The following is a 25,054-nucleotide window of genomic DNA, read 5'->3' as shown; positions in this document are numbered from 1 at the left end:
TAATGACCTTCACTATCACTGTGACGCTTATACTGAAACTAACATTGAATTCAAGTTAATCCAATAAATATTTGTTAAATTTAGTGTACCTACTATGTAACCATCTTGATCATGCCCGTGTCTCAGTAGAAAACATCCTTCATAAAGTAGAAGACCACAATTGTACATAAGTTGATCAACACATAGGTATCTGAGCATCTGTGCTAGGAAAATAGGCATGCAAACAAGTGTAAGTGTTATCCTCGACCTTACCTCTCCAGGATACATGGTTGAATTCCATTTTCCTAGTTCTTCATCGTTTCCATGGCTTTTCTCTGAACCTTCTGCTAGTTTTCCACAGGTACGATAAATTGATGTCTCACAATTGAACTCCACAAATACAAACAACAAAATGGATTCTAGAAAAAAATAAGTGGTTTATTTTGAGAAGCAGATTCCCAACCACAATGCTTTTACATTAAGTTGTGCTTGAATGGAAAGGAAAAATAAATATAAAACTGAAAGAGTAAACATAAAAGATATCACCTAATAATCCAGAAACACCTCATATGATTGTAACTAGGGACGACTAATCCAGTACATCCCTTGGCTAACACCAGCTGTCCATAACTGAAGCAGACCAGCAACCATTCCCAGGCCTACAACATACATGCACGCTGCCGAGAAGGACAAATTCTATCAAAGCCTGAGCAGCTCCAAAGTTCCTTCAGTTCTGCTCTTAAAGAAGTTTCAGAATCATTTTAGACCTCTCCAGTGTGATTTAAAGCTCCAGAACAGGCCTATTAAGGGGTGATTGAGGTCATCTTGTTTAATGCAAGAATCCCTCTACACCCATGGTTATCCATCGACCCAGAAATGGGAAGCTAAGCATGGCTGCTCCTATGATTGTCAAGTTCCAAATATCGGGAAGCCATTCCTTACACTAAGTCAAAGCCAAGTCCTTATACCCCTCCACTCTGCCATTCCTACCAAAATATGTCTAATCCTTCTTCCAATGACAAGCCTTTAAATAGAGGAAGTCAGCTATCATATTCCCTTCTTAGTCATATCTCCTCTGTCTTCATAGAACATCCTGCAGCTCCCATATATTTTGTATCATCTTTCTCCTTGTCACTTCGGTTAAGCAAATTAAGTGATACAAAATCTAGACGTTTTGAAAAATGTACCTGCTTCCTTTTCTACCACACTGCTTTTGTTAAAGGTGTTTATATTCATTTTGCAGTTACTCCGAATTAAACAAATAAGTGAACCAGTATACAACCCAATAAGCATTTACCCTGAGGATGTCCATTTTGTCATGAGTCAACATTCATACTGCTTTGTGTCTCTTTAAATGATACTCTGCTGATTTCCTCCACCTTTGAGTCTCTCTGTATTCGGCCTTCCCCATTCAGGCATTCTTGCCCAGGAGATTAAGGTCAGGTAGCAAATGCCTCTTTTCTCCATCATCTAATTGATCATGCTGGGTGTGACACTTCAACCTCTCCTTCATCTGGAGAAGTGGCCTCATGTTAGATGGTGATGCTGTGGAGGAAAAACAGAAAGAGAAAAAGCCTATTAACCTTTAGAAAATGATCGTACAATTTGTGCTTCTCAACACCTGAATATTTTCTAAGCAGTAAAACTTTCAATTTATTAAGCCCTAGGTGGGTAAGTGATGCTTTTACAAACAGAGAACATGAGATACCATTTTTCAGTGATCCTGTGGCAACCACACAAACTGGGAGAGATTGAAATAATGACCAACTATGAAAACCACAGACCTGAGTTCCAAACACAAGGTGTTCTGTCTGCACATTTCTACATTGTTATTTAGATAGGTAATTCTAACATGTAACTCCAAAAGGCGGAATTCAGACTTGGTCTGAAAGACCTGGGTTATAATTGTAGGTCTGACCGAAGTATTCAGTGTAGACCCAGCTTCTACTGTGTATAGTACCCTTACCTATCTTTACCTTCAAAATACCCTGTCAAGACCCAGGAAGAAGGGCTCCATTTTACAGATGAGATCACTGAGGCTTGGAGACTTATGACTCGATGAAGCTCACATAAGTGCCAGATGGAGTTAAAATAGGAAATAAATCAAACATTGAATCAGGATACCATGCTAAGTATTCATCGTAGTAGTCTTCAGTGTTTATTATAGCCTCTCTTCTCTGAGATCTAATATAACAAAATTAACTTCTGCTTTTACTTGCCCTAGATTTTTGACAAGTGACACAAGCAAAAGTCAAAAGAGAAGAAGGATCCTAAGAAGGTTGCAAACATGTGTCCTGAAGGATACATCCCCAGGGCACTGCCCGGCAGCCAACCCTAATCTTGGCTTCAGTGATGAGAAGCCATCACATGCTCTGATAATGCACGAACACTGCAAGTTTATCTTAGCACCTGCTAGTGGCCACGCCTCCTTCTGTCCCTTGCTACAGAAACCTGACTCTAGATACCTATTTCCGGCAAGTATATAGGACCTTACAAAATACTGGATCTCAAGACAGGAGTACCCAATGTTCCACCCTCTCTGGATTAAGGTATGAAAACATTTTTTTTAATGTACCAGTGTGGGGAGGGCATATTTTTTCTTTCTCATTTTCTGAGATCACTGGGAATTTTCTCACTGAAACTCTTTCAGAAAAAAAAATCCTTGGGGGGGGCTGTGCAATTTTCCAGATATTTCTGAACCTTCACACCACTTACTCTGGGATTAACCACATGAATATCATGAATCATTTTTAGGTAATTTAGCACAGAACAATTTTCTAATCTCTGCTTTGCCATTTTCTTTATAACTGTGGGCTAGTGACATATGTTCCTTCATCTGTAAAATGGTGATAATATTAGCCTACTTCAGGGAGACTTTGTAAGAATAATAGAAGAAAAGCCTTTAAGTTCATCTATAGCAACCACCCCCATGGATGAAGATTTCTAAGGGATTTGGGAGGAGTCGGACGGAGCACAGAGGGAGTGGGATGATATAAGGAACTGAGAGCAAGAAGCCCAGCCCACCCCTCCCCCAAATATATTATCCCACCTTATCTTTCTCTAGTACAAGCACTCTCTTATGATCTACTTCTTCTTCTGGTCCAACAGTTTCTCCATCAGACCTCCTGTAGGTCCCAGGTAACTACAAATCCCATGTTAAGAACACTTGCTTAAGATTTTGCTGGAGCTTCTCACATTTCTATATATGCATTGCTGATTTTAAGACTACCCAAAATATGTGAAAGCCATGGCTAAAGATTCTTTCATTAAGCAAATTATAGTGATGTGGAATCTGTTTACTTTTCACCTTGGAAACCAAATACATTACCTGCCACTTCCTGTTTTAGGCTTAATATGGTTGACAAGCTCATATAGCCCCATATCAGTAAAGCAAAAGCTGGTCTCCAGTGGAGACCATCCTGTCATTCTTACATACACAGTCAGCCTTGGATGGAATAAAGTAATACCCACCACTGGAGAGCTAAGGAAAACAAAAGAGACTAGCCTCAACTGAACACCAGCATGGCAGAATTGTGAAAAAATAAAGCCACAACTTTACTGGATTTAAAAGGAAATTACATAGAGAAAAGCACATTTTGTTTTTTGGTACACCCAAATAAATAATATTTAACTCTATTAGTAACTTCTACTAGTAGTTAATGCCTACTCTCTTCTACTGAAAACACTTAGTTTGCAGACAATGTGTATCAGTGCTTACAGGTCAAGACACTGACAAAACCTCAATTCAGGAGCTTCCCTGGTGGCGCAGTGGTTGAGAGTGCGCCTGCCGATGCAGGGGATGTGGGTTCGTGCCCCAGTCTGGGAAGATCCCACATGCCGTGGAGCGGCTGGTCCTGTGAGCCATGGCCGCTGAGCCTGCGCGTCCGGAGCCTGTGCTCCGCAATGGGAGAGGCCACAACAGTGAGAGGCCCGTGTACCGCAAAAAAAAAAAAAAAAAAAATTGATTCAAAACATAACAACTTAGACTCAGGATTTTTGATCACAGATGTCAGTGTTTTCAAAATGCTAGAATATCACTTAATAGCAAGCACTTTTTTAAAAAAGAGAACTCAACTGTATTTGTCTATAAATTTAATGTGATAACCCTACTTTTTTAATTACATAAAATTTTAGTATCTATATTGAATTTGATGAAGATGTTTACCCATAAATATAGCTAAACAACAACTAACTCCTTCTTATAGGAACAAAATCAAGACAAAGGATATACTCGTCAAGTATAAAATCTGATAATTTTTAGTTTAGCTTCACAAGTCTTAAAAATGACCTAGACTAGATGATTACATATTCGTTCTTCTCTTCCTTTCCAACCACCTGCTTTGTATCATAAGCCATACCCCTCCATGCTTTTGATCCCTTTCCTGCATATGTTAAAAAGCCAGTGGTCCAGTAATTTCAACCCCTCTCTCTCTATGTGTTTCCATCTACCTTTTCAACAATTATCAAATTAATGATCTGTTCATCTCCAAGTCACTACTGAAGCACCCCATAAATCTACAGATGTGCTTTTGATTCAATACATTTTACCCTCATTTCTTCTCTGCTAGACCCTAAAGAAGTCATTCAGATTAGGGAAAATTATTTCCAGAAGAGAATCATCAAAGGAGTGTTTCATAGCCTTCAAAAATCTACATCAAATCCGTAAAACTTTGATTGTGAAGTATTAATTAAGCACTACCATTGCAAGGTACCATTAAAAAGTGGCAAATATCTGTGTATATACACAAATGCATATATATAAAATCAATCAAATATAAATACATAGGTGTAAACTATTCCAGTAGATAGCTGTGTGCATGTGTGTTTACTATTTTTGGCAGCTTGGTATCCACTTATCCTTTCTATAAAATACGAATTTTCTTTTGGGGAATTACATCTTTCCAGTAGTATTGTTTTAGTGGAACAGTAAATCCAGTGCCTGCCTCCCACTAGGAAAGTCAAATAAAACAGCATTCCTCACACTTTCTCAGAAGAGTCAGAAGCCCAGGGAATCAGCTGCTGTCTTCCAGGATTTACGTCTTATGTGAGAGATGCTGGGCTGGAGGAAACGCTTGAAATCATTCTTTCCAGCTCTGGTTCCCTGACATGGCTGTTCCTTGTCTGGAAACATTCTGAGCCCTTCAGAGCAACCTTAAGAAATGACTATTGCCAAACCCTGTTCTCAGTCTTCCAATTGATTTGCTGAGCTCCTGGTCAATTTCCAGGAGATTCACTTCTTAAATTGCCCCCCAAAGTCAGTTTCTGTTGCCTGCAACCCAAGGACTCTGACCATTACAGTTACTGATGAAATAAACACTGAGTAGGAACACACATCAAATATATTATTTACATTTGGGGCAATTAGTATATATGGATAGATGCATCCAGTTGATCCACGAGTAAAGAGGATCCAGGGAAGTTGAATTTCCAAGCAGGAAGGCTACCATGAGCTCTCTCCAGGGAAATGACAAGAGCTGAGAAAACATCTTTTTCAGGCATGATACACACACACATATACCTAGCAATATGTTCTGAAATTTCATTAGTACCTCCAATGGAATATCAATTAAAATTCTCAACAGGGTTTTTCAGTGAGAATTCCAATAGTGAAGAAATGAGTCACCTCCTGGTGTTGAAAAATTTTGTACTTTATGCAGCAAGTTTAAAGAACATTTCATCCAACTATTCAATATATTTGTAGATTATTATACTCAAATGGCTGAGGGTACTTCATTGTTCACCCTTGCTATCTCTTTTAATAGCTACTTACTATCCTGATTCCCCTACATCACCCAGCAAAGAGGGGATTTCTTCACTTTGTTGATGCAGAGCATTAACTTAATGTTGCAGAATTTAAGGTCTTCTCTTTTATAAACTTATAATACCCTTTCTCTCCCTGTGCTGTAAGTCTGATTTAATTATCTCCCAGAAATCAGTAAAGGTACCATTATTGTCTTTGCTTGCCCTTAATCCTTATTTGATTAAAGTACCACATGCTTATTAATTGGACTGGGTTTACCTCAACCTCCTCAATTGTAAATATCAAAGGCAACAGTGGGACTGCTGGGGTGACTTTAACAGGCACCCTGGATTCAACAGATGGTTCTGGGATAATCAGTAAACCGATAGAATCCACAAAATGCCAGGTCCTCTCCTTCGTGCTGTCCTGTACTGCCAAGCCCCCCACATCTCCTCTGAGCCCAGGTGCCCTTCTCTTTCAGAGCTCTAGCCAGCAAGGGAAGGGAGATATTTATAGGAATCAGGAGGGTGTGTGAAACCTATTATTCCCCATTCGAACAGGCTGGAATCTTTTTCAATCTTGTAGGCCTTTGAAAGACTTCAAGTGCTATTTGATTGAAGCCCTGCAGTATTGACAAGAAAGGGCTCACTAAAAATTACAGCATTTGAAAAAGAAAGAGAAAAACATAGGCCCCTGTCAACACACATTTTTAAAGAAAGTACATGTATCATTGTGATGCTTTTACCAGTGAGTGACCTTTAAGATTCTAGGAGAAATAGAGAAGGAAGGAGGGAAGGGAGAGAGAGAAAGAGAGGGCTGGTTGTCTTAGCTCTAAGAGGGAGCAGTATTACACCAAAATCATTTTCCCACCGGCAGACATTTCCAGGGTTTCCATGAATACCAGGCACACCTGCAGCATAGGAGAAGACATTTCAATATTACCCTACGTGTTAGTTTCCTATAGGGCTGTCATAACAAAGCATAACGAACTGAGTAGCTTAAAGCAACAGAATATTTTTCTTTCGCAGCTCTGGAGTCTAGAAGTCTGAAATCAAGGTGTTGGCAGGGTTGGTTCCTTCTGGAGCCTCCAAGAGAGAATCCGTTCCTTGCCTCTCTCCTGTCTTCTGGTGCTTGCTGCCATTCCTCGGTGTTCCTTGGCTTGCAGCCACATGGCACTCGCCCTGTATGTCTCTGTGTCCCTGTGTGCAAACCTGCTTCCTCTTATAAGGACACCAGTCATTAAATTAAGGCCCCACCATAATCCAGGATGACCTCATCTTTACTTGATTACATTGGCAAAGGCTCTATTCCCAAATAAGGTCACATTCACAGGTACTGCGGGTTAAGACTTCAACATATCTTTTTAGGAGACACAATCAACCCACAACACCCTCTATAGTACAAAGTAGCCTTGTGCTACTGCTTAGCTATTCCGTGTTCCTCTTTGTATATTCAACCCTTTCTTGAACTGGTTCTCAGTCACTGTGGGCCTTACATGGATGTACTGTCATATTTTAATTTAAATTCTATAGAGTAGAAGACAATTTGCTGTGAATAAGAGGTGAGGAACAAAATCTATCTGGATCCAAATAAAGACTGCTCACTAGAACACAAGAATTTTGCCTTGTAAGCATATGAGAGAAGGGCAAGCAATAAGTCCACCAAAATGAACACCACTGGAGCAAACTAGTGAGCAGTGTGAGAAAGGGGAAGGCTTTCCTGGACACCTTGAAGCATCACTACACTGCGACAGCAATTGCACTGTAATTGCTGCTTGCTTGTTGTGCTGTTGGGAGACCCTCAATCTCTTGCAGTGTGCTGTCAATCTGTTAATGCCTAGAACACAAAAATGTTAAGAACCTCTGGATTCATTGTTGAGTGTAGATCAAATGCTCCAACTCTAGCACCACTTCCACTGAATAATCATAATTTACCAGGTGCTTAACTCAGTACATTGTCTACAGATGAGAATTTCAGACCTATAAAGGAAATGATTTGGGGTAGCAGAGAACTTTTTCACATTTATTCAGTGATTTGTTCCATGTATATAGGAAAATAAACCCAACTCAGGGCTCAGATAAAATCACCAAATGTCACTGGAAAAAAACAAAAACTGATCTCAAGAATATGAATCTCAAGACATTTGTAGCTTCTGGAGAGCACCTAGAAGACTCTGCCCAGGCTCTAAGCCCCAGCAGGTCACTGAGGAGCAAGAAATCCTGTCACTGGGGATTTGTTCTGAAGATGTGTGAAGAGCTGCTCGACACAATGCAATACCCACCCCCACGTAACAGCTAAGAACTTACAGAGATTCTTTCATCAGATACTTTTCCAGTCGAGAGAGAGGAAGGCACCTTTCTGGGACACATAATGAAAGGAGAAGCAAAAGGGACCCAAATAATGTCACCCCTTCCTGGCTGTGCCCAGGGGCTGGTGCTGTAACTCTTCTCCCCATGGAGCTTCTGTACAGCATGTCCCTAGATGACATTTTCCATAACTTGGATGATGAATCCATGAGGTATGAGATCTGCACAATTATTTTCTCAGAGAAAATTCATGTTCAGTGAAGAGAAATGAGGGAAAGAGATCTGGGGAAAAGGAAAAATAATGTGTTCTGTTTTTGCTCCAATGATCAACTTCTTCATCCCTCTGCCACCCTAACCTGCTGACTGCCAAGTCCTGTGTGTCTGATCCTGAAAGGCCAAGTGAACGTTAGGTCGTAAAATGAGAGCCCAGGTCCCAGTGGCCTTCCATCACTCTGTACAGTCCACAGCAATCTACTCAAGAAGACACTCCCCATGCCCCACTGAGATGCTGGGTCAGATGCAGAAACATCACTGATTAAATGCCAATAAGAGTGCGTAAATTTGTAGATGAGAGGAGGACTCTAGAAATGTAAGTGGTGCTGAATCTCTCCTGTGCTCACCTTTCCTTCTCTCTCCTTCAGAAACCTCTTCCCTACTTTTCTCCACAAAATCCTCCAGCCAGAACTCCTGGGCCACTATGCTGAGGCTATAACCAAAATAGCATGTTCTCTTTCATGGGACACAGTGGTGCTGCCGAGTTAGTTATGCTTTTTGGTACTGAGGTGCAGCAAGACCATATTGTGGCAGTGACTGGTAGTCATTTCCCTCTTCTTTCCTGGGCACACAGCTGGACCTCCCTTCCCAGCTCCCTCGTAGTTAATTATAGCCACAAAATTGAATTCTAATTGGTGGATTGTGAGGGCTGAGTGGCACTCACAGGTCTGGCCCATGAAACTCCCATGCACAGTAATCCGTGTTCTTTCTCCATCCACTAGCCTGATGCAACAAGTACAACCACTTTGGAAGCCACATGGGGAGGACAGCAGAGCCACAGGATAGAAGGAGCCTGGGTCTCTGAATCACCACTAGGAGCCTCCAATCAAACCCTTTAGGGTGTTATATAAGTGAGAAGTAAACTTCTATTGTATTTGAGCCATTCTACATTCTTTACTCAGATTTGTTTGTTACAGCAATGAATCTACCTTAATTAATATGCACCTTCTTTCTGAGCTGCCCATCATGGGGCCTGTGTGCTTTCCTATACTGTCTATCACTAGAGCTTCTGAAACAATACAGCTGATATAAGAGAACTTGTTCCTTACTGATGATAAAACTTTACTAAACAACAGGCTTCTATATTATTGTACAGAAGAAACAGGGTAAGCTTTAGAGTCAGACTGAGCTTGATCCCTTTTCCATAACATTCTGCCCAGGTGATCAACATCAGCTCACTTTATCTCTCTGACCCCAAACCCTTCTCTGTAATTGGCATCACTAGCCCCAATTAAATATTAGGATAGAGTTGCAAAGCATAATGTTTAAGGGGTAGAATCAAAGCATTTAGCACAGTGCCTGGTACACAGTAGATCCTCAATGACTAGAAGGTATTATTATTTATATCTATTAGCATTTACTTGATTGTACCCTTTAAGTATAGGAAGAATATCTTATTCATCCTTTTATCTTCAACTTCAAGCATGTGTTCCTAGAAGATGTGGATTATGTCTAATTTATCTCTGTAACTTCAAATCTAGAACAGTACTGATTACTTCAGTGAAAGGAAGCTCTCCTTAGTATTAATATTCTCACCAACTGTGACCTCCAAAGCAAGCATCGTGTCTATAAATCTTTCTCTAGAATCCAGGAGGGGGACCTGCACATAACAGGCACTCAACAATAGTAATTAATAAACTAATTTCTCGCTGGTAGGTAGATGATGTGATTCTGGTTATGGGCATTGGTAGGAGGCAGTGACCGTTATATCGCAGATGGGTCTAGAGAGAATCTAGGTTCCAAATCAGTAGTAGCCTGAATTTTCAAAACCTCCTGTACTACATATGTGGCATCACTGCCCACCACAAACAGAACACTCATTCAAAACTAAGCATTCTCCAGTTCCCTCTTGCATAAATAAGGCAGACAATGTAGCCTTCCCAGTGACCTCACAAAGTTGTCATGAAGGTCAAACACCATAATAGATGTGAAATGATATACATATATAGAAGGATACTATTATGGTTGTTATTATCAAAAAAGCCATCTTCTGTTATCTTTGTTATCAGCACTCTCATGGTTTGCATTCTTTCCCCTCATCTGGTAGGATATCCTGTGTCACATCCTCTCCCTGCATGAGGCACGACCATAAAGTAAAATATTAAGACAAATATTCTTATATTACATATTACATAAAGACAAATACTTTTGTTATTAAATTGACTGTTTCCTGGCAACACACCCAGAAATGACTCATCCCTTAGAAAATAGGGTAATAAAGCATTTCATTTTGTCCAGGACAAGACTGTATCACACACAAGAAAGACTAGCAGGTGATAAGCCCCATTGCACTTTCTCAGATTGTTTCAACAATGAGTAGACCCGTAAGCAGCCTCTGAAATGAAAAACAGGAATTGGGAGGAGAAGGTAGAGCAAGAGCTGAAATGAGGGAAATAGGATGAAGTTAAGCTTTGACGTAGCTGGAAGAAATGTAGTTCAATTACACTGTATGCATATAAATAATTGCCCTGATTACATCAAACGAAGCTTGAAAGAAGGTTAGGTGTGTCGCCAGGAGAGCTGCCAGGCTTAGGGCCAAATGACCCCACAAAGTTACATTCCCTTGGTGCTTTCTCCAAGTCCTCCCCTTTGGAGGCTCTGATATTTCACGCTGTTAGCACACACAAGTGAATTCATCTCTTGAGGATTTAAGCTCATGGGGGATTGAGGGATAAACAAAAAGGCCAGCACGTGCCTTTACGCTGAGCCATGTAGCATTCAGGGTCTTCATACCTGTCTCCTCAAGCCAGCCCAGCCTCTGCAATTATGAATACAACACGGAACGCAGACTGAAAGCAGAAGTTCACTTTGTGAGCCTAGCCTTGGAGCTAGCCTGAGTCCATGAGTGGACCACTTCTGGTCCATTCATCAGCACAACAGGAACACACCTGTCTCCAGGAGTCCGTGCATCAAGTCGGGGAAGATGGGTACCTTTTGCCTTCCCAGGAGACAGCCTGAAATGTCAATGTCAAAGTTGACCTCTCTTGATTCCCTGCATCCCACACTCACCTGTCCTTTACTCCCCCACCTAAACCTGGAGGTCATACGCTTTCTCATTCTTCATAACATTGATAAGGTCACACAAGGTTCTTGAGCCTCATGTTGATAGTAAGTGAAATGTCTTATTTCTAAGGTTAATATTGCCAATAGACGATCTCAAGGACAATGTGATTTTTTTTTTTTTTTGCAGTACGCAGGCCTCTCACTGCTGTGGCCTCTCCCATTGCGGAGCACAGGCTCCGGATGCGCAGGATTAGCGGCCATGGCTCACAGGCCCAGCCGCTCCGCGGCATGTGGGATCTTCCCGGACCGGGGCACGAACCCGTGTCCCCTGCATCGGCAGGCGGACTCTCAACCACTGCACCACCAGGGAAGCCCGACAATGTGATGTTTTTATTCAAGTTGTCGCCTCTGCTTAGAAGAACTAGTGTTACGTTTCCTTAGAGAAGAATATATTTGGCCTGTTTATGATGCAAGTGCTATTCATTTGATGGTCGCATCTGCAAATCCTCAGGTATTCAACTTTCTTCTAGGAGACAAATATTCTTTTTATTAAAATTACTTCATAAGCACAAATTCCTTGCCAAAGGAAGTCTGAAATGGCAGGTTTTGTAACTAAAATAACAACCAGTACCTGAGGCACAAGGAAGTTGTTGAAATAACAATAGACTGGGATTCAGAATACCTGGGTTCTTGACCTTGTGCAGCCACTAAAGCTCTGGGAAGCCTGTTTTTCACACTTTCATTCTCAGTTCCTTATCGAAGAAGTGAGAGAGCTAGATGAGATCATTTCCAGGGTTTCTTTCTGCTCTAAATTTTTATGATTCTAAGGTACTTGAGCTGACATGCCAGACTACTGGAAAACATTGCTAAGATGGAAGAAAAAGAGCTACCAGTGACTACATCTTTACCAAGTTTCAGGTGTTTTGCACACACCATCTCATTCAGTCCCTAAAACCACCCTATGAGTAGGTCCTATCATTATCTGCGTTTCGCAGATAAAGAAACTGAGGTCCAGAGCTGTTATGTGATTTGCCCAGTGTTATGGATTGAATGTGTCCCCCAGAACTCATTTGTTAAAGCTCTAACCCTCAATGTGATGGTCTTTGGAGGTGGAGCTTTTGGGAGATGATTAGGTTTAGATGAGGTCATGAGGGTGGGATCACTGCCCATCCTCATGATAGGATTAGTGCCCTTATAAGAAGAGATCAAAGAGAGACTCCCCCTCCCCCTGACCTGCTCCCTCTCCCTCTCTTTCTCTCTCTGCCCTGTGAGGACATAACACTACAAGAAGGCAGCTGTCTGCAAGACAGGCATTGAGCCCTTACCAGGAACCAAATCAGCCAGCACCTTGATCTTGGACTTCCAGCCTCCAGAAGGATAAGAAATAAATGTCTACTGTTTAAGCCACACAGTCTGTGGTATTTTGTTATAGCAAGCTGAGCTAAGACACCCAATGCCCTATAGTTAGTACAACGTCTGAGCCCTGTGCTAAAGACAGAGGCTGAATTAAACTACAGAAATGTCTGAAGAAACTGTCCCCAGGGCAATCAGCTGAATGCCAAGAGTTCCCCTTCTTGGGTGCCGCTACTCTGAAGGCAGGATTAAAATTAATTAGTGTCAGTGCCAACCCTACCCCCGATTGCATAGCAAATGACCTAGATGGTCTGATCTGAAGGACAGGCATCTAGAGGCAGCCTTGTATAGAAGAATCTCATTGGCCCAGGAGCTAGTAAGCGGGGCACCTGCTAAGCCACTGTTTGAAAGTCCATTCTTCAGGAATAAGCACTGCTCTCTCCCCGGGGCTCTCTTTCAAAGTGCAAACTCCACTGGATCAGGACGCAGAAGCTCATTGCTCCAAGCTGGCCTCTTAGGTGCGGTCGGCAAGGCAAGCAAGCCGCAGGTGATGAGAGAGGGTGGGAACTGGGAGGACAGAACTGACAAGAGGGAGGAAAGAAACGAGGGGGAGGGCAGATGAAGACAACCACCTACTTCTCCCTTTGCTGGGACCAATCCTAGAGTAGAGGATTCTGCTCCAGACTCAAGCGCAGACGCTAACACCATTATTTATAGCTTACAGCCTCCCAAACCAGGCGGCACTACTCATATGGGAAGGGTACCAGAAGCAGCAGGGAGATATGATGGCGGGGACATTACTACCGCAGATGGTGGCCATGTAAGCTGTGGTGGCAGCTTGTTCAGAGTGGATTCTGTTCTGCTTTCATGGCATCTGTTTCCAAGTTAGGGTTGAGCTTCCAGGTCTGCTGACTCTGTTCCGCTTGAATCCAAGTCGGTGGCGGGCACCACATCCGGACCTCTCAGCCCTCGGGCAGGCTGCCTTGAGCCCAGGCAGAAAATGGAATTTCCCCTTCCTGCCTCGTTAAAGGAACCATCTAAGTTCACTTCTCTAACAGAAGCAATTTGGGCTGAATTGAGTCTTGAGCAGTAATGAGCAAAGGCATCAAGTTCCATGATCCTTCCTCTGTCTCAGTAACAAATGCACTGGAGTAAGAAGGAAATCTCTACACATGTCCTTACTCCCGTGGGGAATATGCGACTCCATCTGCCGTTTCACATGGGAAGGGCCGTGGATGGCAGCCGTTTCTAAGAAACCATGTAGAAGAGTTTTTGACAGGCCATACTTTGCATGTTTATCTCCGTTAAGTATTTCGCCAGGCAGCAGGCAGAGAACACCGTGGGGCACAAAATGTCCTCAGTGTCTTTAGCTGTGTCTATATTCAAGGGAGCAAGCCATTCTAGAGGTTTCATCTGGAATATCCAGATAATGAAGTTGCCACATTAATGAGATGTTTCTCATAACACGTCTCCTAATCCATTCTTCCATCACCCACGTGTTGACCCAGCTTTCATTTTGGCCTCTTCAGCCCCATCTCAGGCACCAGATTTGTGGTTCAAGTGTGGACTTGTGAGGAGGAAAGTGTGAGAACGAGATCATAGGTTGAAGCAAACCTCACTGCCTCAAAACACAATGAGCCACTTTTGGCAGCCTGGCCAGTCCAACAGGAAGGCCAGCGGCTGAGGAACAGCGCCAAGCTTTAGCTAAGCACTCAAGTGTTGAGAGGTTTCATGCAAAAGTCCTGAAGCAGAGCAGTGGAATTTTCCGGGAGTAGAGCCCCCTGACTCCTGTCCCGGAAATCGTGCTTATTGGATGGTTTCTGGCTCCAGCAACCCAGCTCAATTTCCTTCAGGCAAATAGAAATGAGCGCAAACTTTCCGCTGCCCCATCCTAACCAACAGGGGTTTGCAACAGGCTCTGGCTCCTCTCAGCACCCTCTGCTCCACACAGAAGGTGGGTGGCAAACAGCCAGGCTCTGGGCTGGGTCAGGGGAGCAGAGACTCAAGCAGAGCCCTGGTTCTGTGCAACAGGAATGTGGGCCACCGTGGCAGCGGAGGGGTGATTTGCGGGAGGTTCTAAATGTCCTCAGGGTTCAATTTCGACAGAAAGGAATCTCTGTCCACCTTCATCATTTACTGATGCAAACACTACCTTGGTGGGGCACTGGGAACCCACAGTTACACAAAGGCAGAGCCAGGACTAGAAATCGAGGCTCCCGATGACTCTCCATCTACTCCTCCTCTCAGTCTCCTGGTGCAAGGGATGAGAAGAGAAAGAAGGTAAAGAGGGTCCTGGGGGCTTCCCTGGTGGCGCAGTGGTTGAGAGTCTGCCTGCTAATGCAGGGGACACGGGTTCGAGCCCTGGTCTGGGAGGATCCCACATGCCGCGGAGCAACTAGGCCCGTGAGCCACAACTACTGAGCCTGCGCGTCTGGAGCCTGTGCTCCGCAACAAGAGAAGCCGCGATAGTGAGAGGCCTGCGCACCACGATGAAGAGTGGCCCCCGCTTGCCACAACTAGAGAAAGCCCTCGCACAGAAACGAAGACCCAATACAGCAAAAATAAAATAAATTAATTAATAAACTCCTACCCCCAACATCTTAAAAAAAAAAAAAAAAAAAGAAGGTCCTGGAGTGGAAAAATTTGAGAACGTCCATCAAGGGTTTTCTGAATCAGAAGTTGTGCAGTTTTCATCTGTTGTGCCCATAGTGCTCACAAGGTATCTGACTGGCTCCTCCAAAGACCTGTCCTTATTGAGTGGTGCCAGCTCTGGATGCAGGGGAACAGTAACAGAACTCAGCTCTGTCCCCAGGCACAGAGAAAGAGCCCTCTGCCTCCCAAGGCCTCTTTTTTGCAGGCTGGGCAGGCTGCAGCTACAGTGGAATCATGCGGAAACCTAGAAAAGGGAAGCTGTGGTTCAGCCTTAGCAGACAAAATGCAGAGATGGAGCATGGAGGGCTTTCAGCTAACCCACAACTGCAGAGGCCCCTGCCCTACTGCCTCCACGGGCGCTGTTCAAAAGCCAGTGTGAAAGCATGTGAATTCCCCTGCCTGTGGCAGAAACCGTCCCATTAACTCATTGTAAAACGGGGCTTTGAGAGTCTAAAAATAAAGGCACAGTTTCTTCTTCTTTAGATTGTGGATCGACATGCAGCACAAAAGCTAGATTTTAAGCCGGGGCTCATGCCATCTTTAGGAAACGTGCATTCATACTGAAATCCAAGCCTCCAGGATTTTTCATGTGGGTCCTCCAGATGATATTACTTGTTTTGTCCCTTCTTATTCACAGAGATAACAGTAATCACTCTTTGTGGTCCATGCCAGCGACCTCAAATACATCAGACAGAGTACATGTTCTTATTCCCATTTTACAGATGAATAAAATGAGGCTGAGAATGTCTGGTTGCATGATTTGCCCTGGATCGTACAGCTAACAGGTAACAGGGTGGTGACTCAAAACCAGGCCTGGACCTGGAAGCTGGGCTCTTTCCACCCACCTCAGGTGCAGCTGGCCACATCTCACAATCAGTTCAATCCTACTCTCCGTAAAGCTGAGCACATAGAACCCCCAGTACACCCACCCACCACCCATCCCACACTCTCCTGGACCACTAAGACTCAGCAAAGGTCAACTCTACTCTCACCATTCCACTGAATGCTAACCGGAGAAAGGCGAACGACCTCGTTTTCTTTGAGATACCTAAAAGCTCTTCTGATATGCCAATCAGGGGTCTACTTTGTAAGTGTTCTCCCCATGCTGGCTGCCAGCAGGCTGGTTTCATCTTTCTCTAATACCTATACATTTGTGGCCGTACTGATGGGTTTACCTGAGGTTACAATCCTAGACAGAAGGAATCTAGACTGTTTAATTTTTGATTCAGTATCAAATAGAAAATCACTTAGAATTATGTTTTTAATAAATGTTTGCTCTCTAACTGGAGATAGCGGTGACAATGATGATTGATGATGACGACGACGGGATAAAGGCCTGTGAGGCTCTGGTCTGTAAAAAGCATCCAGAGTGCTTTACCAGAATTATCTCTTGAGATTTCCCAACAAGTTGCAGTAGGGGACTCAGTGGACACGGGAAGCACAGTCTCTGTGAACTGGTTTTCTCTGGTGGTACCAAATACTGGTTAGGGTCTCCTCTCTCCCAGGGCACTGAATGAAGGGGCAGAAGAAGCTCAGAGGCTGTGGAATGCAACTGCTTCAGGAAGAGTGCCTGTCAGCACACGGAAGCATCACCTGCTCCCATAACAGGGAGCCAACTGTGTCTGAGTCATCAAGCTCACAGCCAAACAGACAGGCTGGAGAAAGAAATCAACAAAACCTTCACATTGGTGCATGGATTACTGGTTTGCCTGATAACATGCTGAGCATGACTCAACGTGGGGGATGCCGGAGGAGAGAGCCGGTCCCCCTGGTGAGCCAGCTGTGTGTTGGGGTCTTCTCCCAGAAGGCTCTGCATCCGATGATCGAGCCCACGAAGCAGAGTCAGTGTGATAGCACGGAGCCTCACCCACAAACGGTTAACAGCCATAGCTGTGGTCTGAGTATAAAATGAGAGCAGAAATAATAGGGATAAGAATGGTGGGGACACTCTTGAGCCAGGATGGGGCATCCTCCCAAAGAAGACACTCAGACCCTGGCTGTGAATAGCTTTTAAAATGCTCCAAAACTGTTCCCCCAGGTATTCTACATGAGTCAAAAATTACCTTTAGCTTCTAAAGCAATTAAGTGACTGTAAATAAAGAATACAACAGCTTATGTTATGCCTTGAGTCCATATATCATACACCCCAGACTAAGCCATTGCCCTGATTCCATCTTGCATTTAGGACATTTGTTTTTTATTGCATCCGTGGTTTGCTGAGTGCTTTCAGGGAGAATGAATAAGGCTTTGAAGGAACAGCACAGGAAGTTTATAAACTGGAAGTCTTTTTTTACTTTTAAAATAATTTTAGACATATAAACAATTATATGTCAATGGTTTGTAATCTTTTAAGAAGATGTATTTTTTGGAAATCAAATCTTTAATATGAATACTTTCTGGCTTACTTTAGAAATAGGACACAGAAATTAACCCACAGATTCATATTTCAATCACCTCTAGTCATTTTTGTTATTTTATTCTACAGTTCATGGAGATGAGAACCGGAAAAGAATTAAAATGTGTTTTTTAACTCATAGATCCTTATTCCGTTTTAACTGCAGGTAAAGATGACACACTATGGTGAAGGCATTTTATTACAGTTCAGAAGGGCAAAGACTGTGTGAGTTGTGAGCTGTATGGGTTGGGGGGCACTGAAAGATGTATGACAATTAAATTCAGAAATACCCATCATTTCTTGCATATGGTACTGGAACAGATAACACTCATGTCATTCTTTGCATTTGCTTAAATAAATGGCCTTGGCTTACTAGAAATACTGAATGTTGTCTTTTATATTAGAGCAAGCATTAGTAATGATACCACTGTCTCTGCACTTGAGGTCAGTTGGAAAGATGAGCGTGCCAGTTGCTAAGATGATGAACTCTGAGCCTTCCTTCTCTCGGACACCCACACACCCACATGCAAACAGTGAGCAGACCTGCCACGTGGTCTCAGAGCCGCAGGGGAGAGCGCACAGTCTGCAGCCAGCCCAAGCCCAGATCCTGACTCTACCACTTACTAGCGCTATCGCCTTGACCAGTTGCTCAGTCACCCATTCTCTGCCTCATTCTCCTCCTGTGGAAAGAGGGGCTAGTAACACCTCCTGTTACGTGGGCTCCTTGAGTTATATGGAAAGCGCTTGGAACAGTGTCTGGCACATAATAAATGCTACATAGCTGCAGCTTTTCCGATGATAAGAATCTTTTTTTTCAGATCAGTGCCTTCCTTACAACCTCCACTTCTACTCCACTCCAGCTCCTACACCCACCCCTCCCCAGGTCACTTGCAATGAGTAGGATCCTAGCTGAGCTTCCTGCTTCTAGTATATTCCACGCCACCCACCTCCAGTTCAAATCAAACATCTCCTCCTTTGTGGTTCACTCTACCCAGTAGACACTTCTATTACAGCACCTACTGCACTTTTGACTTTATTTATCTATCTATATTCATGTGTAGTGGAGCTGAAAAACACATTTAAAAATTTTTTTTCAGTCTTATTGAGATATAATTTTTATACGTGATGGTATGAGTTTCAAATGTACAGAATAAAGGTTTGACTTATACTGTGAAATGATTACCACAATAGGTTTAGTGAACATCTGTCATCTCATATAGAAACAAAACTAAAAATACCTTTTCCTTGTGATGAGAAATCTTAAGATTTACTCTCCTAAAAACTTTCATATATAAAATACAGCAGCGTTAATTATATTAATCATGCTGTATGTTACACTCCTAGTACTTATTTATCTTATAACTGGAAGTACTTTGACTATCTCCCTGCAAGTCCCCCTCCCCTTATCCCCCATCTCTGGTAAACACATATGTCATCTTTTTTTCTATGAATTTGGGGTTTTTTTTCTTATTTTAGATTCAAAATATAAATGAACTTACATGGGTTTGTCTTTATCTGACTTATTTCACTTAGCATAATGCCTTCAAGGTCCAATCTTGTATGTTGTCACAAATGGTAGGATTTCCTCATTTTTTATGGCTGAATAATATTCCATTATATATATATGCTTATATATATGTATATATACACATATTCCATTAATATTCCTATATATATACATTCCGTTAATATTGCATTATATATGTGTATGTATATGTGTGTGTGTGTGTATATATATATATATATATATCACAACTTCTTTATCTATTCATCAATCAACAGACATTTAGGTTGTTTCCATGTCTTAGCTATTGTAAATAAAGCTGCTATGAACACAGGGGTGCAGGTATCTTTTCGAGTTAGTGTTTTCATCTCCTTTGGATATGTTCCCAGAAGTGGGATTGCTGGATCATATGGTAGTTCTATTTTTAATTTTTTGAGGATCTTCCATACTGTTTTCCATAATGGCTGTACCAATTTACAATTCCACCAACTGTGCACAAGGGTTCCTTTTTCTCCACACCCTTGTCAGCATTTGTTATCTCTTGTCTTTTGGGGGATCATTCTAACAGTTGTGAGGTGATATCTCACTGGGATCCTGATTTGCATTTCCCTAATGACTAGTGATGTTGAGCATGTTTTCAGGTACCTGTTAGTCATTCATATATCTTCTTTGGAAAAATATCTGTACAGAAGCTTTTTAGTTTGATGTAGCGCTTTAGGTGTCATATCCAAAAAAAAAAAATCATTGCCAAGACCCATGTCAAGGAGCTTTTTTCCTACATTATCTTCTAGAATTTTTCATGAAAAACACATTTTGAGAGCTGATATCAGAAGCAGACTTAGATAGGAAATTGTCTTCATTTAAGAAAAATACCTTGACAGGTAAATTTTGGCAGGAAAGATGAGTCCCAAAGACTCTGACTGTAACGAGAAAAAGAAAGAGATCTAGTTCCTGTGCATGAGAGGGACACATACATTTGGGCATCAGGGTGAGCAGGGAAGAATAAGTCGGGTAAATGGGGCAAAGGCAGTCAAACAACATGAAAAAGATTTCAGCTTGCAGGAAAAAGGTGGCCAGTGAGAGACTCCTGGTGACAGGAGCTGAAGGACATTTAAAACAGGAATGGGTCATCTTTAAGTTCAAATTGTTTGTATTTATGAGACGTGAGAAAGACCTAACACTTGGGTAAAGCCTGATACACCCACAAAGGGTTTGTGTTAAGTGGTTTGGGACCAAATCAAGGAAACGAAGCCGAGTTCCAGGCAGGAGTTGAGATGAAGTAGAGGGAAGAGGGGAACCATGGAAATGAGATAGAAGTGAATGTAGGAGTTCAGAGGCTTACAGCTTGGCGCCTAAATGAAAATATATACCTTCGGGAATTTGCAGAAATCTTGCTCATGAGGTTGGGCTTCCCAGCATATGTGCAGTGAAAGGCTCAAGGCCATATTATTTAAATCCCAAAACCCAAGTGTCTTGGCTTAGGTCTGCCAAGAAGCAGACATGATTGGACATTTAAGAGATTTACTGGGGAAACACCTGTGAAAGAGTAAGGGGAGGGTGCTGGAGAAAGTAAGAAGAGACTTCAGAGAGAGATGCAGTTCTGACACTCGTGAAAGAAGAGGGGCCAGGAAGGAAAATTGGATGGAAAGAGCCTCAGATCACAGAGCAGTTCTACAAAAGATCCAGCCAGGTTGGTGGAAAGTCCTCAAGTCAAATACACTGTTAGAGGAGTCCTGAAATAATGCCCTCACCATGCTGGTAGCAGCCCACCCAAAGTGTGTACTTGGTGCAAACATGATAGTAGATCCGGCGGGGGCAGCAACTGGGGCTGTCAATTAGCCATGCTCCCAGAGCAGGGCATTGGAGCTGCACATTTTCATCACCAGCACCCAGAGGTACCGCAGCTGATAGGAATCATGCCTGATTCACCATTGGATACTCAACTGCTCAACACATGTTTTCTGAATCGCTAAAGTGATCCAACCTGCACATCAAACAATCATCCTAAATGATCTTCAAAACCAAATGTTGTGCACATGAGGATTCATTATGCTATTCTTTCTATTTTGTGTATTTAAAATTTCCCTTAATAGAAAAAGTTTATTACAGGGAATTCCCTGGTGGCCCAGTGGTTAGGACTTGGTACTTTCACTGCTGGGGCCCGGGTTCAATCCCTGGGAGGGAAACTGAGATCCCACAAGCTGTGCAGCACAGCCAAAAAAAAAAGAAAGTTCATTACAAATATTATTTAGAAACGTTATTGTGTTTTCTCAAAAAATTAAATATAGAATTAATTAAATCTAGCAATTCCATTTCTGGGTATATACCCAAAAGAACTGAAAGCAGGGACTCAAACAGCCCTCTTCATTCTCAAGTTCACAGCAGCACTATTCACAATAGCCAAAAAGTGGAGACAACCAAAATGCCCATCAGCAGAAGAAGGGATGAACAAAATGTGGTATATGCATACACTGGAATATTATTTGGTGTTCAAAAGTAAAGAAGTTCTGACACATGGTACAACATGGATGAACCTTGACAGCATTATGCTAAGGGAAGCAAGGCAGTCACCGAAATGCAAACACTCTACGGTTCCACTTATATGAGGTAACCAGAGTAGTCAAACTCACAGAGCCAGAAAGTAGAAAGATTGGTATTCACCGGGGGCCGGGAGGAGGGGGAAATGGAGAGATAAGCTTTAATGGGTGCAGAGTTTCACTCTGGGGAGAAGAAAAGGTTCTAGCAATGGATGGTGGTGACGACTGCACCATAATGTGAGTATGCTGAACGCCACTAAAGCACACAGCTAAAAATGGTTCAAATGGTAAAGTGTATCTTGTGCATATTTTACCACAGTGCGCCGCATGGCATGTGGGATCTTAGTTCCCCAACCAGGGATCGAACCTGTGTCCCCAGCAGTGAAGCTCAAAGTCCTAACTACTGGACCGCCAGGGAATTCCCAAAAATATATTATTCAGAGGATATATCTGACAGGGAGAAAAAGGTAAACAGGGCTACTCCACGTGACCATGTGGTCTCATGCTTTGAGTCCACCTCTCTGCCTCCAGACCCCTAATGAAGCCAGTACAGCTCCCAACTTCTCCTAGCCCAGCCATGTGGCTGGTGGGCTGGGTCCAGGGCTCTCCCTAATTGTTTTCCTCCCAAAGTCTGCTTAGGGCAACTTCTCAGACTCCACACAGGAGCTTCCTCTCCAAGCAGCCATTCCCAGCCAGCTGATCCCACCAAAGGCCACAAAGCCCAGGAGTCTGTAGCTTTTTAAACCCCAGACGCTGGCCCTGTGCTTTGGCCCCTTTAACTGAGCTTCTGCTTTGTAAAAATAAAAGTTAACTTGTTATGGTGAGAGTAGCTTGATGGCATCTCTTTCCCTCAAAGACTTCTGCCAGGACGATGGAGTGAGAAAGAAAACCCAGGTGAGAAGCAAATTGAGTCTTTGTCAGGAGGGTGCTACAAGGGGCTGGCCCTGGGGGGTACGTGTTCTCTGTGTTAACAACAAACCGGATAAACGGAGGAGGAGACAGGAGGCAAGCCTGGGTGTGCCTTTGGTACCTGCTTCCCCCCTCTTCTTTTGCTCATGCTTCTGACCCCTGATCATGACACCTTTCTCGCTTTCTACTCTGCTTCAGGCACTAAATGACTGCAGACACCCTGTCCTTCTCTCCACTTCCATCTTCCTTCCTGCACATCTGTCCACTCACTCTATTAATTTTATCACTCTAGAAGTTCCAAGTCATCAGGAAGCCTGAGTTCAGAGTTTGGGCTCCACATCCTATGTGTTCAAGGCAATGCATCAAGTGTGTCAAATAAGATAATATGAAATCAGTGTGATCAATTATGCTTATAAAGGTGGCAAAGACAGCTAACCCAAGGCACCAAAAAGCCTATAAATCACCTAGATGGATTTATAGATCAAGACACCTGGGTCTATAAATTGTTCAGAAGGTCAGCGGAAGAGGACAGAGAGAGCATAGGATGTTCAGATAAAGGATGCAAAAGTGTGGCTCTTCTCTACAGTGATGATACTCAGAGTGCCTGGCCCCCTCTGCCCCCTGAGCCACTTGCCGTGTTAGTTTCCTTTTAGGTAATCCAAAACCAGTTCTAAAGAGTTTAAGCAGAAAAAAATATGATTAAAAGAGATTAATTCACTTACAGAAAATTTAGAAAAGCCCCTCAGTAGGCTTGGGGGCTAAGCAGCCAAGAGAATGCCCCAAATCACATTGAATCAGCCCGGTGGTTACAGAGACCTAGGCGACCACAACCAACACTGCCAGCGTGGGCACACCAGGCTCCCCTCGCCCCGCTGCGGCAACCATCTCCAGAAACTGGATGCTCTTCCCACAACGCTAGCCAAGATGCACCTCACACCATCCCTGGCTTCACAGGCTTCCAGTTCAAAGTCTGACTGGTGAGACCCATGCCACGTGCCTGTGCCCTAACTGGAGGGATGCTGGGTAAGGGCCGGGGGGACTGGTAGGTCTCTTCATTGGGAAATTCTCCACTCATGGGCACAATATTCATAGGTCCTACTTATGAATGTTGAGCACTCAAAAAGAACGGAACATGTGCCTGGGGGCACTGTGGCCACCAAAATGCCCTCCTACTTCTATTACTCCTCAGCAGTGTCTCACATAAAGCTTTGCTACCTAGAAAATGAGATTCTATCCTTGCTAAGAAATTAAGAAAGGCCAATTGTGTAGACTCATAAACCATCACTAGTACCAAAAGTACCCACAGTCTTCAGGAAAAAGAGCAAAGTCCTTAGACCACCATTCAAAGTCATCCACAACAGGCTCCCGGTCTGCCTTTCCAGCATCTCCACTTACCTTCCAAAATTCTTTACCCTCCCACAGCCATACTGGTGGGCTCCTGCCGCCCATCCTGGGACCCAGAACGTGTTTTCACCTCGTTTCATATCCCTACAGGGCCAGCCACCATCCGCTCAGCCTACCCAAACCATATAGCCCTCAACACACAGCTCTGGTTCCACATCCATCACCCTCCATAATTCCTTAATAGGAAGGACTTCTCCTCAAACTCCAGTGGTATGTAGAAAACAAATCTGTGGTTACCAGGGAGGAAGGGGAGGGATAAATTGGGATATTGGGATTGACATATACACACTGCTATATATAAACTAGATAAATAATAAGAACCTACTGTATAGCACAGGGAACTCTACTCAGTACTCTGTAATGACCTATATGGGAAAAGAATCTAAAAAAGAGTGGATATATGTATAATTGACTCACTTTGATGTACAGCAGAAGCTAACACAACATTGTAAATCCACTATACTCCAATAAAAATTAATTTAAAAAAACTCCAGGGGTAACTATTACCTCATACTCCATTGTCAGTAGATCATGTACCATGTGACATTACTTCTATCATTGTCTCAAACTCTTCTTTGTGTCTTTTCTTATTTATTTATTTATACATCTTATCTCCCCAATCAGCCACTAAAGCCCTTAATGGCAGAAGCTCTTGTTAGATTTCTTGGAACACCCATAGCATTTCACATGAGGCTTCTTCATTGCAGGCAGTCCATAAAGATATGTGACTCTAAATTTACTTTACTCCACAGAGTTTTTACTTATCAAAGTGACGATGTCTACCCTTGCTTCTTAGCATGGCCCTGCTCTGCATGCTGACACTTGTGCATCTTCTTAAGTAGAACACAGGGCGGAAGAAGTCAGCAGTGGCTTCTTCCCCAGCAAACATGCTGGCAGAAACAGAGATAACACCTCAGCATCTCTCATTAATCTGGAAACATTGGCCCAACATTTATCGGAATAGTGCTGATTAGGTGTTAGGTATTCTGAGAGCTCACA

At 43.0% G+C, this 25,054-nt stretch overlaps 1 long non-coding RNA gene across 4 annotated transcripts in view; it reads right to left on the bottom strand.

Moving 5' to 3' along the window:
- The window catches only part of LOC149746837 (uncharacterized), a 444,764-nt gene that overhangs the window by 327,836 nt on the left and 91,874 nt on the right, over positions 1–25,054 (bottom strand). For all 4 annotated transcript variants that reach the window (XR_016388615.1, XR_016388617.1, XR_016388618.1 and 1 more), the window contains 2 exons: positions 1,277–1,524; positions 253–398 (listed from right to left, as the gene is read on the bottom strand). This is a non-coding gene — a long non-coding RNA (uncharacterized LOC149746837). The remainder of the gene's footprint in view (positions 1–252; positions 399–1,276; positions 1,525–25,054) is intronic.

The sequence above is a fragment of the Delphinapterus leucas genome, chromosome 18 (assembly GCF_059928025.1).
Source record: "Delphinapterus leucas isolate spDelLeu-1000000601 "Yukka" chromosome 18, BTC_Dleu_Yukka2, whole genome shotgun sequence".
In the NCBI taxonomy this organism is placed as follows: Eukaryota; Metazoa; Chordata; class Mammalia; order Artiodactyla; family Monodontidae; genus Delphinapterus; species Delphinapterus leucas.
This window is presented reverse-complemented; position numbering and strand designations above follow the sequence as displayed.